The following is a 13,782-nucleotide window of genomic DNA, read 5'->3' as shown; positions in this document are numbered from 1 at the left end:
CACCAATTAGGATTTAGCAACATTTGAATCTGAATATGATGATGTTTGTGATGTGTAAATCTAATTTTATCAAACCAAACCCACAGAGTCCTGTAGCAAATAGCTTTTCAGTGTCAAACTCTAAATCATAATTATATGACCTTTAAGCAGCCTATTTAGTCATGAATATGTAATGTAATGGAGAATATCTAAGAATTGAGACCAAGTTTGAGAAGGATCTACTTTTCTCCTGTATTAGTCAGTGTATTCTTTAATATAGTTTTGAGCTCTCCAATAATTATTAAAAAAAAGAAAAATACATACAGTTAATACAATCATCGTTTTCCCCATGTTAGGACTAGACATTACAGAACAGTATTAATGGTATATTCTGTACTCAGTGGCTCATCCAGCAATCTTCTAGCTCGACACACAAGCAGCCTTTTCTGATATCCACCTGACCCTAGTTGGCGGTCATTCATCCTTCCAACACTGCACAACACATGTGTTAGCTGTTGCAAGAGCTATTCTCATAAAAGTAAGAGTGCAATGACACAATAATGCCCACCGTGGTTTGGCAGGGATTGTAAGTGTGGTGATATCACTAATGGCTTTAATTATTCTATTCTAAAATGACTTCAGGTATGGACAGGACCAAAACATAAGAATGTAGTCCCTGTAATATGTATGGGGTATAATAGACTCATAGATTCGATTCGCTGTCATGGTCTTATAAAATTTGAGTGACGGTGAACTGATGACAGTGGGAGGTAGTAAAGATGAACACTTCCAGTTAGTATTTAATAATGCTGCACAATCATTCACAAAGTGTCCCTGACAAAAAAAATACGTTTCAACTGAGAATAAAACATTATATATCACTTTTGACTGTATGCTAGAGGAATTTGACCAGAAGTCCTAGAAGACATATGAGTTGGCCGGTAACTTATTGTACAATACTGACTCACTTTCTTCTATGGAAATGAGTTACCATTCCACCCACTACTGCCCACTAGTCCCCTCTCATCCCACTGCTGTGTTTTGGAGTGGGAGTTCTGTCCCGCGGCCCATCCGTTGGCTGGGCTCTAATCCAGTTAGGGCTGAGGGGGTCTGGCGTTTCCCGTTTGGCTGAGCAGTCTGCGCTAAATGAGGTTTTTACTTGCCCCGGGGAGCCCAACTTTAATGGACCCTTGTAAATTAATACATGAAGAAGAGAGGCAGGCCTCTTGCTCGGACAAGAGAAGAAGGAAGGACAGTGACAGTAATTAACAGGTAAAGTGATCAGTCAATCCACTCATCAATCCAATGTGAATCGGTCTCTCAGACAATCAATGACAAAGCAGCATCACAAGGGCAAGAAAGCAAAACAAATGTACTGATGTCTACCGGCAGCCCCGATATTAAGTGAGGTAGTGGTAATGCCGTAAAGCTCGTAATGACTCAACATGGAGGCGGCAGAGGTCTATACACTGCTCAGTGCACTTCCTCTCTCCCACTATTGGAAATAAACTATTGTGTGTATGAATGTATTTATAAGCTAGAGCCCTTTGGTACAGTTAGAAAACAGCTCTATCTATACCCCTGCACTCGCTCTCCCTCACACATACACAGACTCACAAACAAACAGCCCTCCACTCCACCCTTTCCCACTGGGTTCCACGGGATGGGCACTGGACTCCGGGGAAATGAGGTAACACATGCATGCACACACACCCACATAGAAAACATTGGCAGTGTAGCGCCATCCAGGCCTCTGTTCGGCTTTGTCCATCAAAGCTGTCAATCTCGGGGCATTTCTTATTGCCCTTCCCCTCCACCCACAGACCTCAACGCACCTTTTAAGGCCTAGAATATTTGGTCCTGCCGGTTACCATGGAAACCATCCAGATGTTGGCCTCTGATTAGCTGGCGACGGTCAAATGAAATCAGAAGAGGTGTGATAAGATCGCGGGGCGACAGAGACTGGGAGAGTGGTGGCCGCGAGCAGGAGAGAGGGGGGGATGCGTAGGAAGTCATAGAAAAGGGGGGAGGTGGGGTTTGCACACACATTCTCACACTTTCATGCAATTCACCGGGGAGTGCTATGTTTTCACCCAAACACTTCCATTTTCAGTCTGTGTAATCTTTTGTCTTTCACGTAAAAAAATGGCACCAATTTTCACTCGCTCAAAACCAAACAATCACACTCTCTGTTTGTCTTCTGAATGAGAATGGGCCAAGAACATTTATACAGAGTGACAACAGAGCACCTTTGACTCTTCCCCTTTCTCCTGAGAGAGTCAAAATAGAAGCAAACGGATGCAGCGGAGCAGCCTGTTAATCCCGCAGAGAGCTTGATGTTAAGTGACCTATATGACTTTGAATTCCCAGTCAACGTCGTGCTTTCTCTCCAGTGAGGCTGATTCCACGAGTGATACGAGGGCTACAAGCTGCACAATCAAATGGCTTTTATACAAACTCCAAACAGCACTTCTCTTCTCGCCTACCTGTCCCGCAAGTACCTAATCGCATCCAAAGTCCCATTTCCTGTCAATGAAATTACATTAAACATCTCCCTCTAGGTCCTTGTCCAAAGTGACCCCAAACTCACAGAGACTGATAAGGGTGCTAACTAGGTAAAGGCTGAAGCACTTCCCAGTGTTCGGCCAGTGAAAAGAGCCGCAGTGAAGAGAACGCCGGGGAACTCGGCCCGGCCCATACTCGCTCCATTTTCCAATAAACTCCAGCAATCAGATCAGTGCTGCTTTAAATGGACGACTTGATGGCAGCAGGCTGCATTAGCCGCTGGTGTTCTCCCAATTTGATTAGACGGAGACAGTGACAGTTTCCAGCCAAAAGAGGCAGGTAACACACACATACACACACACACACACACACACACACACACACACACACACACACACACACACACACACACACACACACACACACACACACACACACACACACACAGCAAAAGCAACATTTACTGCTGTTTAAACACACACACACACACATTTTTTTGTTTGCATTAAAAAAGAAGGGCATGGACGTAGATGGCGATCTCACACACAAACACACGTGTGTACACACACCTGCACACATGCACGCACAAGCAGGACCTCTTGTGGCCATTTGTGGTGCTAATTGGACGGTCTGAGGCAGATGTCATTATTGTTGAGCAGTCAGCCACTTGATGTTTCCAAGTTGTTGGGCAGTCATTTGGGTGTATTAGCAGCTCCTTTAGGGCAGAGGTCGTGCCCTAAAGCTATGTTATGTGTCTTTGTGTGTGCTTGTTCAGATGTGTATGGTTGTTTGTTTGTGGGTGATTTATGAACGTAGAAACAACTCTCTCTTTCTCTCTCTCTCTCTTTCTCTCTCTCTCTCTCTCTCTCTCTGCTGCTTTGAGGGCCCGCCTTATACGGTCATATAATTACGCCAGATTGTTTTTACGTACACAATGGGATACTTTTCCGCCGTGCACGTGCCTGACACGAGAACCCAGCAACAAGCTGCTAAGTGCAACAGGCAGTGTCATAAAAATGGTTGCCATACCTCAGATAGCGACAACCTCTTTCACGGCAGCAGCTCCTCCTAAAGGACTCACGGAGGAGAGAATGGTCCCTCAGTGCGCTTATCAGGTAAAATAAACCTCGATGATGCAAAGTAATGGGGTCATATGAGAATGCATGTGTGAGGTGCAGACTGGAAACTCGGCTCCTTATCACAGGGGGGCTAGACAGAGAGGAGTGAGACTGTACTTAACAGATTTAGACGGTCAGTGAAGCCAGCACCTGGACAGAGAGAAAGAGGGGAGGAGAGTCGTATCTCAGGTTACGGTGCAGCCAGCCCAGCCTGAATCTTAGAGATACAGAGGAAACCTGGACAGGTCAAGAGTGGTAAAACTTTTAGTGAAAAGGCAGACCGAACGGCTGTTTTTATGATTCAGACATTTTATATGCTCCCTTTGCAATCTACAAATTCAGCAGTTACACAGTTTTGTCAAATGAACTTCTCGACGCTTTTTTGGAAGCGCCACATGGCAGAAAAAGAAAAGGCTGGATGTAGATGGAAAGATTTAAAATGAGTTTATGCCTGCATAACTCTGTGAGCAGATAAAAGCAGACCAGCGGCTGTTTTTTAGTGTTTTATGTTGGAAACACATTTGTGCAGCGCTGCGCTACCTGACGCCTTCTGATCCCGTGGCTGATGATGGACTGCGGATCAGCCAGTTAATTTAGGCCAGATAAAAGCCTCTCATCTCTGCCGAGGTAGATTACCGTAATAGCAGCCTTTCTCATCTTTTGATCTTTTTTTTACTGCTGCGTTGGTTCATTTGCATGTGTCAGAGATACAGCTTTATTTAGGGCGCTTATTAATGGGAACAGGAGGGATTCTAGATACTAAAACCTGAGGTAGATTAGCACTGACCCGCCTGGATCTCACATGCTGTTTCTTCACATACATTTGCGAGCATATCATCTGTGTGTGCAGGTACACGCTCACAACCTACACTACTGTAAATACACACACGTACGAGGAAGATGTAGACACATGTGATCTATCGGCGCTGTGTGCGCAGAAACAGCATGCAGAAAAGAACACAAACTCACAGAGTGATGCACACACACACACATACAAACAGCATATTTAGAGACACACAACAACACACACTTTAAACAAACACAAATATTCCTTCATGTCTGCCCCTCACTGACAGCTTGTTGGACTTCTAAGCGTTCTCTCAGGCCTCGGTCTGTCATCTTCCTGTCTCTCCCCGCCTGCTTCGCTCCAGCAGATGTGGTCGATGTGGACGTGTACTTTGTCCAGATCATCCGTGAGATGAGATGAGAGGAAGTGGGAGGTATTGTTCTTCCTGTGGCGCTAAGCCCCTGGGCGATTACCCTGTCAGGAGGGAGAACTCAGCGCCGGCGCCGACTGCCACAAACCAGCGCTAAATCCCAACTGATCGCAAAAGAGGCCGATTTTACACTTTAGATTCCTCCCATCTCTTAATGCGGCCGATGAGGCAGAGGATCTTCGCCTCTCCCTCATCTTATCCGCTGCTGCTATCCTCCTCAGACGGTGGCGTCAACCCCTAAGCTTGCGCTGCGGGGATAAGACTCAACGCCTTGTCAGGCCAGATCAATGTGATTTTACAATGTAGTCCGAGAGAGGGGCCTGTATAGCCAAGCGAGGCAAAACAACAGCGCTTAGCCCCTTCCACATGCTCAGGCACTGAAACTGACTCTTACTACCTCTGTGTATCTAGCTTGCTCAAATAAGATAGCATAATCTTACGACAATGTTGTACACAGAACCTGCCAACTGCATCTCCTAAATCTGACTACCTGACACATACCTGCGCCCCCCTCCCCTTTCCTCACACTATCTTTAAGTTTATCACATGGGTTGATCTCTCTGAATGCCTCATTGAACTCCTACATCGGTTAATCTTATCTATTTTCTCAGAAACACTCCTCGGGACAGTTCTTCAAATTCCACCTCAAGTCATCAAAGCATTTCTTTCGAGAGATCACTCGAGGATACTTCCCTAAAAATGACAGAGGATATGCATGTTGGGGAGTAATTCATAATAGAAAGGCAATTATATTATAGCAAAAAGCAGTCCGTGATGCAGTCAACGACATTATTAGTTTATTTCTCTCTTTTCGACTGACTCGAAAAGTAAAAGAATGGACTGGAAATGAGGCTCAGGGGCAGATTGACTGAAGGTGAAATGAGAAATAACTGAAATATTGTTCCCCATCAGAGCATCCAGCTGCATGGTGACAGCCTCCTCTCTGCCAAGTCCTCCGACTGATTTCCTGTTTGGGTTTGATTATCATATAGGGCCGCGCTAGTATATCATCCCCTCCCTCTCTTCTCCTCTCCTCTCCTTTAGTTTTACGAGTGACAGTTGGGAATAAAGTAGAGCGTAAATCTCTGGCAGTAATAAAGCTGCTCAGGCCAATGTTCCTTCCTAATGCTGGTTCGTCTCTCCCTCATCACAAATTTGTACTTTTTACAAGACAAGCCCCGACTGCCTTTCATTGCTCCCACTAAGTCATCCTCAAGTGTCAGCTCTCAATCCAGGTTTAAGAATATTGGGAGATCCACAGTCTGGCACGAATGCATCCTAGTGAGTAGCAACACACATTATAAACACACACATAAAGTCAGAGTGCACTCATATGCTGGGCCCGACTCACAAACATACCTCTAACAACTTTTGAAGATGCACACACACCGTTCCCTCTGCCTGACCACATTCCTGTAAAGGGCGGTCATGAATCTTGGTCAGGAATCTGTGTCCTCTGCTGGTAAGGCAGCCTGTGGCAGCACTCCTCCTATCCCCATTAAAGTCACCCCTGGGTGGGCAGGAGAGACCCACACCTCCCTGACCTCCATCCATCAGCCAGGAGGGAGTGCGCCTCTGCTCCTAAATCCATCTGCTCTAGCATGCAGCACCAAAAAAACACACACACACGCTCACACACGCGCACACACGCTCACACAAACACCCAGCCTCCAGCAGCATCTTACCTGTCCAAGGCCCACAGGTGTCACAACATGCACTAACAGCTCCAAACACACAACCCACAACCTTCTAATCACTCAACTGTTAGATAACAGTGTCAGGTGGTCACATATGTAACGTATCACTTACAAATCTATTTTCTACTCCTGATTTGCAACGAGGAGGACAGAATGCCATCAATTCAGGAAAGATTGAGCATGATCACAAGAGCTACATGTGACTTATAAAGCAATAAGCACAACACACACATTTGTCAGAGTCTTGGCCCAGGCATGCTTCTGCCTTCAGAAGATGTTTCGGTTGGTCGACAACAACAGATCTGGGTGAATGCCCACAGGTGGCTAAAATAATTCCCCAAAGCAATGCAGCATGTAATTCACAGAATACCACAGACAGATTGGTGCTAAACTGACTCACTGTGCTCAAGCAACTTGATCTTTGTCACAGCAAACCTCCGTATTATTAAACAAACTAATCTCAAAGCAAAGCGTGTTCACTCCAAATCAGAGTGTTGTGATTTTGTGGTTTTCATAATTGTGTTGATCAGTATGGTTGAATAAAATCTGTCTCAAAAAAAAGTGCAGAAAAGATCACATTTGCATATCTGTGTGTTGCGTTCCGTCCTGCGGTAGCAGAAAGGGAACTACTTTCACAGTTACACTACATCCACACTAAGCCATCTTAATCTGAATAAATCTTTTTTTTCCCCTCTACTGTTTTTTGGCACTCTGTCCAAAACGCCATCTAGGTTAGATAGATGAGGAAACTCGTGTGTTTTAAATGTGCACGGGGGAAATTGAGCTTCTGGTAAACGATCGCGGAAGCCTGCTCAAGCACCGTGTACCGGTTCAGCCGGGAAGACAACTTTCTGTCGCCTCTGACCAACATTGTGATCATTAGAGCAGGAGATGCTGTACTCCTGAACAAAACGTAGCATGTATGAGTCGCTATCAAACTTGGCAAAAGGAAAGGGTATGAAAGAGAACAGCTGTACTGTGGATTTTTACAGTGTTGAACACACTATGAGGTGATCACAGAGAGAATGTGATGCACACTTGTTCAGTTTCAATTAAAGAGGAAGAATAAGAGTTTTTTCTTCTTCTTCTCCATTTTCCTATCATTAATCTCAATGAATGGCACCTGCTTCCCTTATTCACAGGCTCTAAAAGAAGTCTTCACATTACCAAATCAACTGACGCACAGAGAAGCTCCCTCATTTCTGGCAGAAGCCCTACAAAATATTACACTTACTCACAATTTTTCTGACGGGCAACATCCCCACAAAATCAACCTGACAAAAGCCTTTGAGTGAAAAATGGATCCCTGGAGTATAAGTTTAAATAATATGGAGTCAGACAGCCATTTGGCCAGTTAGAGCACGTCAGGTCAGACAAACACAGACCTTGAGGCTGCCACAATGTCAGAGGCCAAAGGCTGCGAGCCTCAGTGGTGTGCAGGAAAACCCTCCCACGTATAGTAAAAATGCAGTCTGTAAACAACAGATTAGTTCATTAACAGGGGCTTTTAATACAAATGTCGGGACGCGGGTACCTAACGCACATGAATAGTCGATCAGACCGTTTCTCACAGGGGTGGGACTGTGGGAACCATGTGGTCACTTCCTGTGCCCGCGGGCCTCAGCCAATCGTCATCAGATAAGAGCCACAGCTCTTCCAATCAGAGCTGTGGCTCAGCTTCACATGGTGGGACAGGGGACGCGATAAGGACATAACTTGCCAGGGAAAACGTCTTGATCTCAATTGTACCCCCTTCAACCCGACCCTCTCCCCCTTCCCACCAAAATAGTTGTTTGGAGACAAGGTTTCTTTTTGTCTTTCGCCCATAATTACACTCCCTTTCATCTGCCCCCCTGTTCCCCTTGACCCCTACTCTGGGGTCAGTGGCCAGGATATCCCACTCTCCTCGGGCCAATAATGTGCCTTTTAGGGTGGATGAAGAGGGGCATTCATGCCAGGCAGACAGGAGAGCAGCGATGAGAGTAATCACTCCATCACACTCTGCCCCCGTCTGTCCCAGCTCCTGCCCAAACACCCAAACAGCTCGCCTCGCTCCTTACATCAAAGAACTGGACCCGGACTGCAGCCTCGGCTTCGGCACTGCGCAGCACAGAGGGCGACTGTGTCACCAGCCAGGGAAAACCACAGTGGTTCACCAATCTATTTGTGATCACGGAGGAAACCCCCCTGAGAGTTTTCACAATCTCATTTGGTGATACAGTGAGGGATATTGCTGAGATTCAAAGAATTTAGCCCGTACGTGGAAGTAGCACGCACATAGTGAAAGACAAACACGTAGACTGTGATCAAACAGACCTTTAGTAAAGAGGGTCTGAACAGCCAGAGACCTGTGCAGTGAGTCATTAAGGAAGTGTGTGAATCTTGGGGACTTTTCCATGAGCTAGACCTTGGGCAGACACACAGACCGTACATACATTAGCATTGTTCCTGAGCAGCGTTCACAGGAGGTGCTCTGGCTTATAGTAAACTAGTCCCTGGACGCTGTCTGAGCAACACCAACTGTAGTCAGGTTACATTAACATTATGAATGTATTTCAAAGTGCAGTATGTGAAAGAAGAGTCACAGCAAATCTACAGCATGTCCATGTGTATCTTATGGTTTTACTTAACTGTAAAATGTTTGAGGGCCTCTCTTGTACCTGCATGCAAAGAACAATAAGCAAAGTGTGGAGCAGTATCTTAAAGAGTTGAAGAATGACTGGAATTTCACCAAAATCGTCCACTCTGTCAAAAGCCCTGCGTGCTCGCTGATACATAGACCAACTGTACTGACAAACAGCAAACTCAACTCTCAGGTCTGACAAGTATACTGCATGCAACCTGCTGCTGGCTGTAGCAGAGGACGAAGAAGTTGAGGGCTTGTCAATAATACATCCACGGTCTGCATGGGTTTTCTGCAGAGTGCCGACCACACGGCCAGGACGGAAAGATGAAGAGTAAACCAAAGGGTCTATGCCACACGTGAAGATAATAAAATAGGATCTCCCACATTTCAGCAGTTTAGTAAGGAGTTCTTGTGAGAAGCTGAACCCTATTTGTTTGGAGCATGTGGCTACATCTTACACATTGCACCTAAAATATAACATAAAGGAGCACTGCAGTGAACAACAGCAAGACTGTGATGCTCTGGCTTCATCAGCAGTGGGGCCTCGTGCAGCCACCGGCCTGAATAGACCTTAACCAGTCAGCCTGCAGCCTACCAGCCTTTAGAGTTGCACTGTGATCAATAGCTGGATTAATTGCTGAAAGGGCAGGGGGAGGAGCAGAGCGAGGAGAAGGAGGAGGTCGTCAGAGCCTCAGGCAGGGGAGGGTTTCAGAAGGTGGGGGGTTAAGATGGTGCTGACAGGCAGGGAAAGCCAAAAGGGATTTAAAAGGCGAGGAGAGGGAGAGGGGAGCTGGAGTTGGAGCAGTAAGAACGGGAGAACAAGCTTCAAAAACCCTCCACCCCACCCCCACCCCCAGGTCACCTGGCAGCGTGCGGGGCGGCGGGCCGTCAGATTAGGATCTGAGAGAGGGAGATAACGAGTTTATTGCCCCCTGGACGGGGCTGTTGGAGCCAGGCAAGGAGGAGGGCAGGCCAAGCAAGCCGGAGCGGGAGGCTGAATGGTGGTGGAGGGCGTCTGTGTTTGTTTTAACCTGGGGAGCAAGATGCAGCCAGAAAGGGTCTTTATAGAATAGCAGGGCAGTAAAACACACAGGCAGCATGGTTAGAATACCAGCAACAGCAATCAACCAACAGTTAGAGCAGCTCATCCATCACACCCTCGACACACGCAAACACACACACACACACACACACACACACACACACACACACACACACTTGCTTCCTTGGATACAAACAGATACAACTTTATAATCTCTGCGTGTATGTTTTTCCGTGGCTTCTATACAAATTGATTGTCAAGTGTTAACTGAATAACTGATTCTGCAAATAATTACAACAGTTACCATTTCCACTGCATACATTTGCGTGGGTTGAGTACATTCATATCCCAACATATACTGTTAGGAATTCCACATTCTCATTGATCAACAATGTGCACTTTCGTGTTATCTCCTGAGTTATTGGAAATGGGATAAGCCTGATCCTATTACAAGCAAACACAGAATAACGTATGAAATCTATATGTATTTCACACCGCTGTGATCTTTGGTCACTGAATTCTGTGCACGTATTGGGAGCCTGTATTAGCTTTGCGTGTCTGGCCCAGGCGCTGCAGAAGAGATAAGGGGAGCGGATATGAGAAATATGAAAAATAGCACTGTGATAGGATGATCAGTGAGAATGAGCAATACGGGCTGTGGTGACAAATGGGACAGAGAGCCAAAGAGGAGAGCGATGCAAAATGGCATTAGAGCCAAGGACAGAAGGATTTTCGACGAGGAGCGGAGGCAAAACATACTTTCTTAGAACGAACAGGTCAATAATACCTTCCTGAAATCAGTCATTTATTCTATTTCACCTTTTTTTTCAGTTTCTAGTCATCTGTGAGAGTCTGTTTAACACTGAAACAGAAACACACTCACAAGTTCAGGAGTGATGAAGTCACTGCATGGACTACAGTGCACACACTAAGGATGTTAACAGTCTGCAATCTAATTAAGTTGTCACATTAGCAGAATTAAATCTAAAATGCTGGCAGCATCAGAAAAGTCAAGCTTCAACTCTTGCTCTCAATACGTCTCATCTTTGCAAAGACATGATTACATGATATGATATGTTTGGGTGTTTTTCAAGGAACAATTCAACCAAACAATTGGAAATGGACAGACATCCGCAGCATCAAGAGAAGTTTGATGAATAGCACAGATCCTCCTCAAACACACAAACCCCCACTTTCTCTTCAACACTCACTCTCATACACGCACTCAAAAGGATTTTGGGGCCCTGTGGAGCGGCACGTGAGCAGCCCTCTGTCAGCTGTGTTTGCAGTGAGGCAGGCGAGGGGCGCCCTGCACCTCCGAAAGAGAGTAGCGACCCAGGGAAATGGGAGAAAGGAGGGGTGCTGTGTGGAAAGGCCAAAGCCAAGAGTGGAGAGAAAAGATCGTCCACAAAACAGCTTTCCTCCAGAGAGAGAGAGGGGAAGAGAGGGAGGAGGGGGCTGTTGGAACAATGCCCCTTCAGCTGCAGGTGCAATGGCTAAGACGTGTGTGTGTGTGTGTGTGTGTGTGTGTGTGTGTGTGTGTGTGTGTGTGTGTGTGTGTGTGTGTGTGTGTATCTGTGTGTAGAGAGCACTTTCTTTTTTGTGTTAATTGAGCTGATCTGTTGTCTTTTCTCTGCTGCAAGTTTAAATCACAGCTGATTAACATGTGGCCTTGTAGAGCTCCTGTGTGTGCAGAGTGTGTGTGTGTGTGTGTGTGTGTGTGTGTGTGTGTGTGTGTGTGTGTGTGTGTGTGTGTGTGTGTGTGTGTGTGTGCGTGTGTGTGTGTGTGCAGAATTACAGAGTGAGCTCCGCTGCCAGTGTGAGCAGAGTAATGACACAGGCACATGGTTTGTAGACACAGGCGGACAGAGAGTGTTAACTTGATTTGCACTTGTATGGAGCACAGAGCAATGGTTAACACATCTGAATAAAAGCTTTATGCGCTACATGTCGTACAATTGGAAGTGACTCAGCCACTAGATTAAATAGCATAATCAGAAGATTAAAGGCTTTACACCTAAGAACAGTGTAGCAACAGGGCATTCAGCTCACCTACTGTATTCACTGTTATACATCACTATTATAACATTGCATCACTTCCAACACTGCCATCCTTTCATGATGGAGTGACTTTGCACTTTTATTCACAACATGAGAAATATCCAAACGTCATATTCGCGGACAGTTATTGTGACCATAGGTTAAACAAAGAACACTTGAATATTGTTGAGTTTCACATCAAAACACTTTGGCGGCTGAACTTATTAAGGTCCGGGCTCCTGACGCCGATGGTCTGTCCCTGACAGCGGCCCCATGGTGAGAGAGCCTGATGTTCAGACCCCACCAGACTGGACGGCCCTGTTTGGACAACTGGTTCCTATCCCACATCGCATGAGGCGTCGCGGCCACAGGAGGACGGCCCCGCAGCCCGAGGGCCCCAGTGCTGACGTGCTGGTAGAAAGGTACCCATGAACCACCCACCGGCTTTGGAGGTGGTCCTCACCCAGACTCACAGGAGCAGAATTTGTGGGAATAAACAGTGGACGCATGCATGTCAGCTCTAACTCGCGCACAAACTTAATGCACCTCAAAGTGAGAGCCCCAGGGCCATCGGCGGGGCGCTCAGACGGCCCCAGTGAAGCAGAAACACAGAAACATGTGTAAGGCCTTAAAGAAGACACTCGCCTCACAGAGGAGTGTGTCCCCTGTTCCTCCCCCATCTCACACCCCGGCCCGTCCCTTTCATAGCAGATTATTGGGGGAGAGAGAGAGAGACAGAGAGAGCGAGAGGAGCAGAGAGTAAAGATGGGGAACCGTGATACGGAAGAGAGCGAGCGAGAAAGATAAAGACAGAAACGGAGAGATTTTGCTCTCTCCACCCCTCTCTGCAGATATTACTGCTTAATTAAAAGGGCAGCATGTGCTAAGTATTATTCCAGCTGAGATCTTTATCTTCAGCCTATGTAATAAGATCTTCAGCAGGCTTACAGCTAAATTTTCGAGCAAATTTCCTTCCTATTCTTTGCCCTTATTTCCTCTTGGCCTACGTGTGTTTTGTGCTGTCGGTGCAATCTTTTTGCGTGCCTGCATTGTGTGTGTGTGTGTGTGTGTGTGTGTGTGTGTGTGTGTGTGTGTGTGTGTGTGTGTGTGTGTGCCTAAGCCGAGCGGGACTGTTTTGCATGTTAATTAATGTAATATTTTGTACACCACTCTGGAGTGTGTAAGTGTTCTCTTGAATGTGTTCCAATTAAGAAACATCCCTGAGGCACAAATTGGTTTGGACACACTGAAAATGTTCCCATATTTTTACATATTTGGGAGACGGCAAAGAACGTGAACAAAATGCAGAGTTTACATGCAGTGCAAGTGTTTAAACAAATGTTTGGTTACTGTGGAGTCGCACAGAGGAGGCTCGTTCCTCCCAACCGTCTGACCCAAAGAAATCTCTCCTCGTCTCAACATCTCGACAATGATTCACGTCTGCCGCTAACGCTGCAACTACAGCGATGGCGGCCGGCCTGGGTGTCAGGCTGCGTGCCTTTAAATGAACATCTCCAAAACCTTAATAGTGCAATAACCCTTTGAAGTATTATTAAAA

Source organism: Taurulus bubalis (assembly GCF_910589615.1).
Source record: "Taurulus bubalis genome assembly, chromosome: 5".
In the NCBI taxonomy this organism is placed as follows: domain Eukaryota; kingdom Metazoa; phylum Chordata; class Actinopteri; order Perciformes; family Cottidae; genus Taurulus; species Taurulus bubalis.
This window is presented reverse-complemented; position numbering follows the sequence as displayed.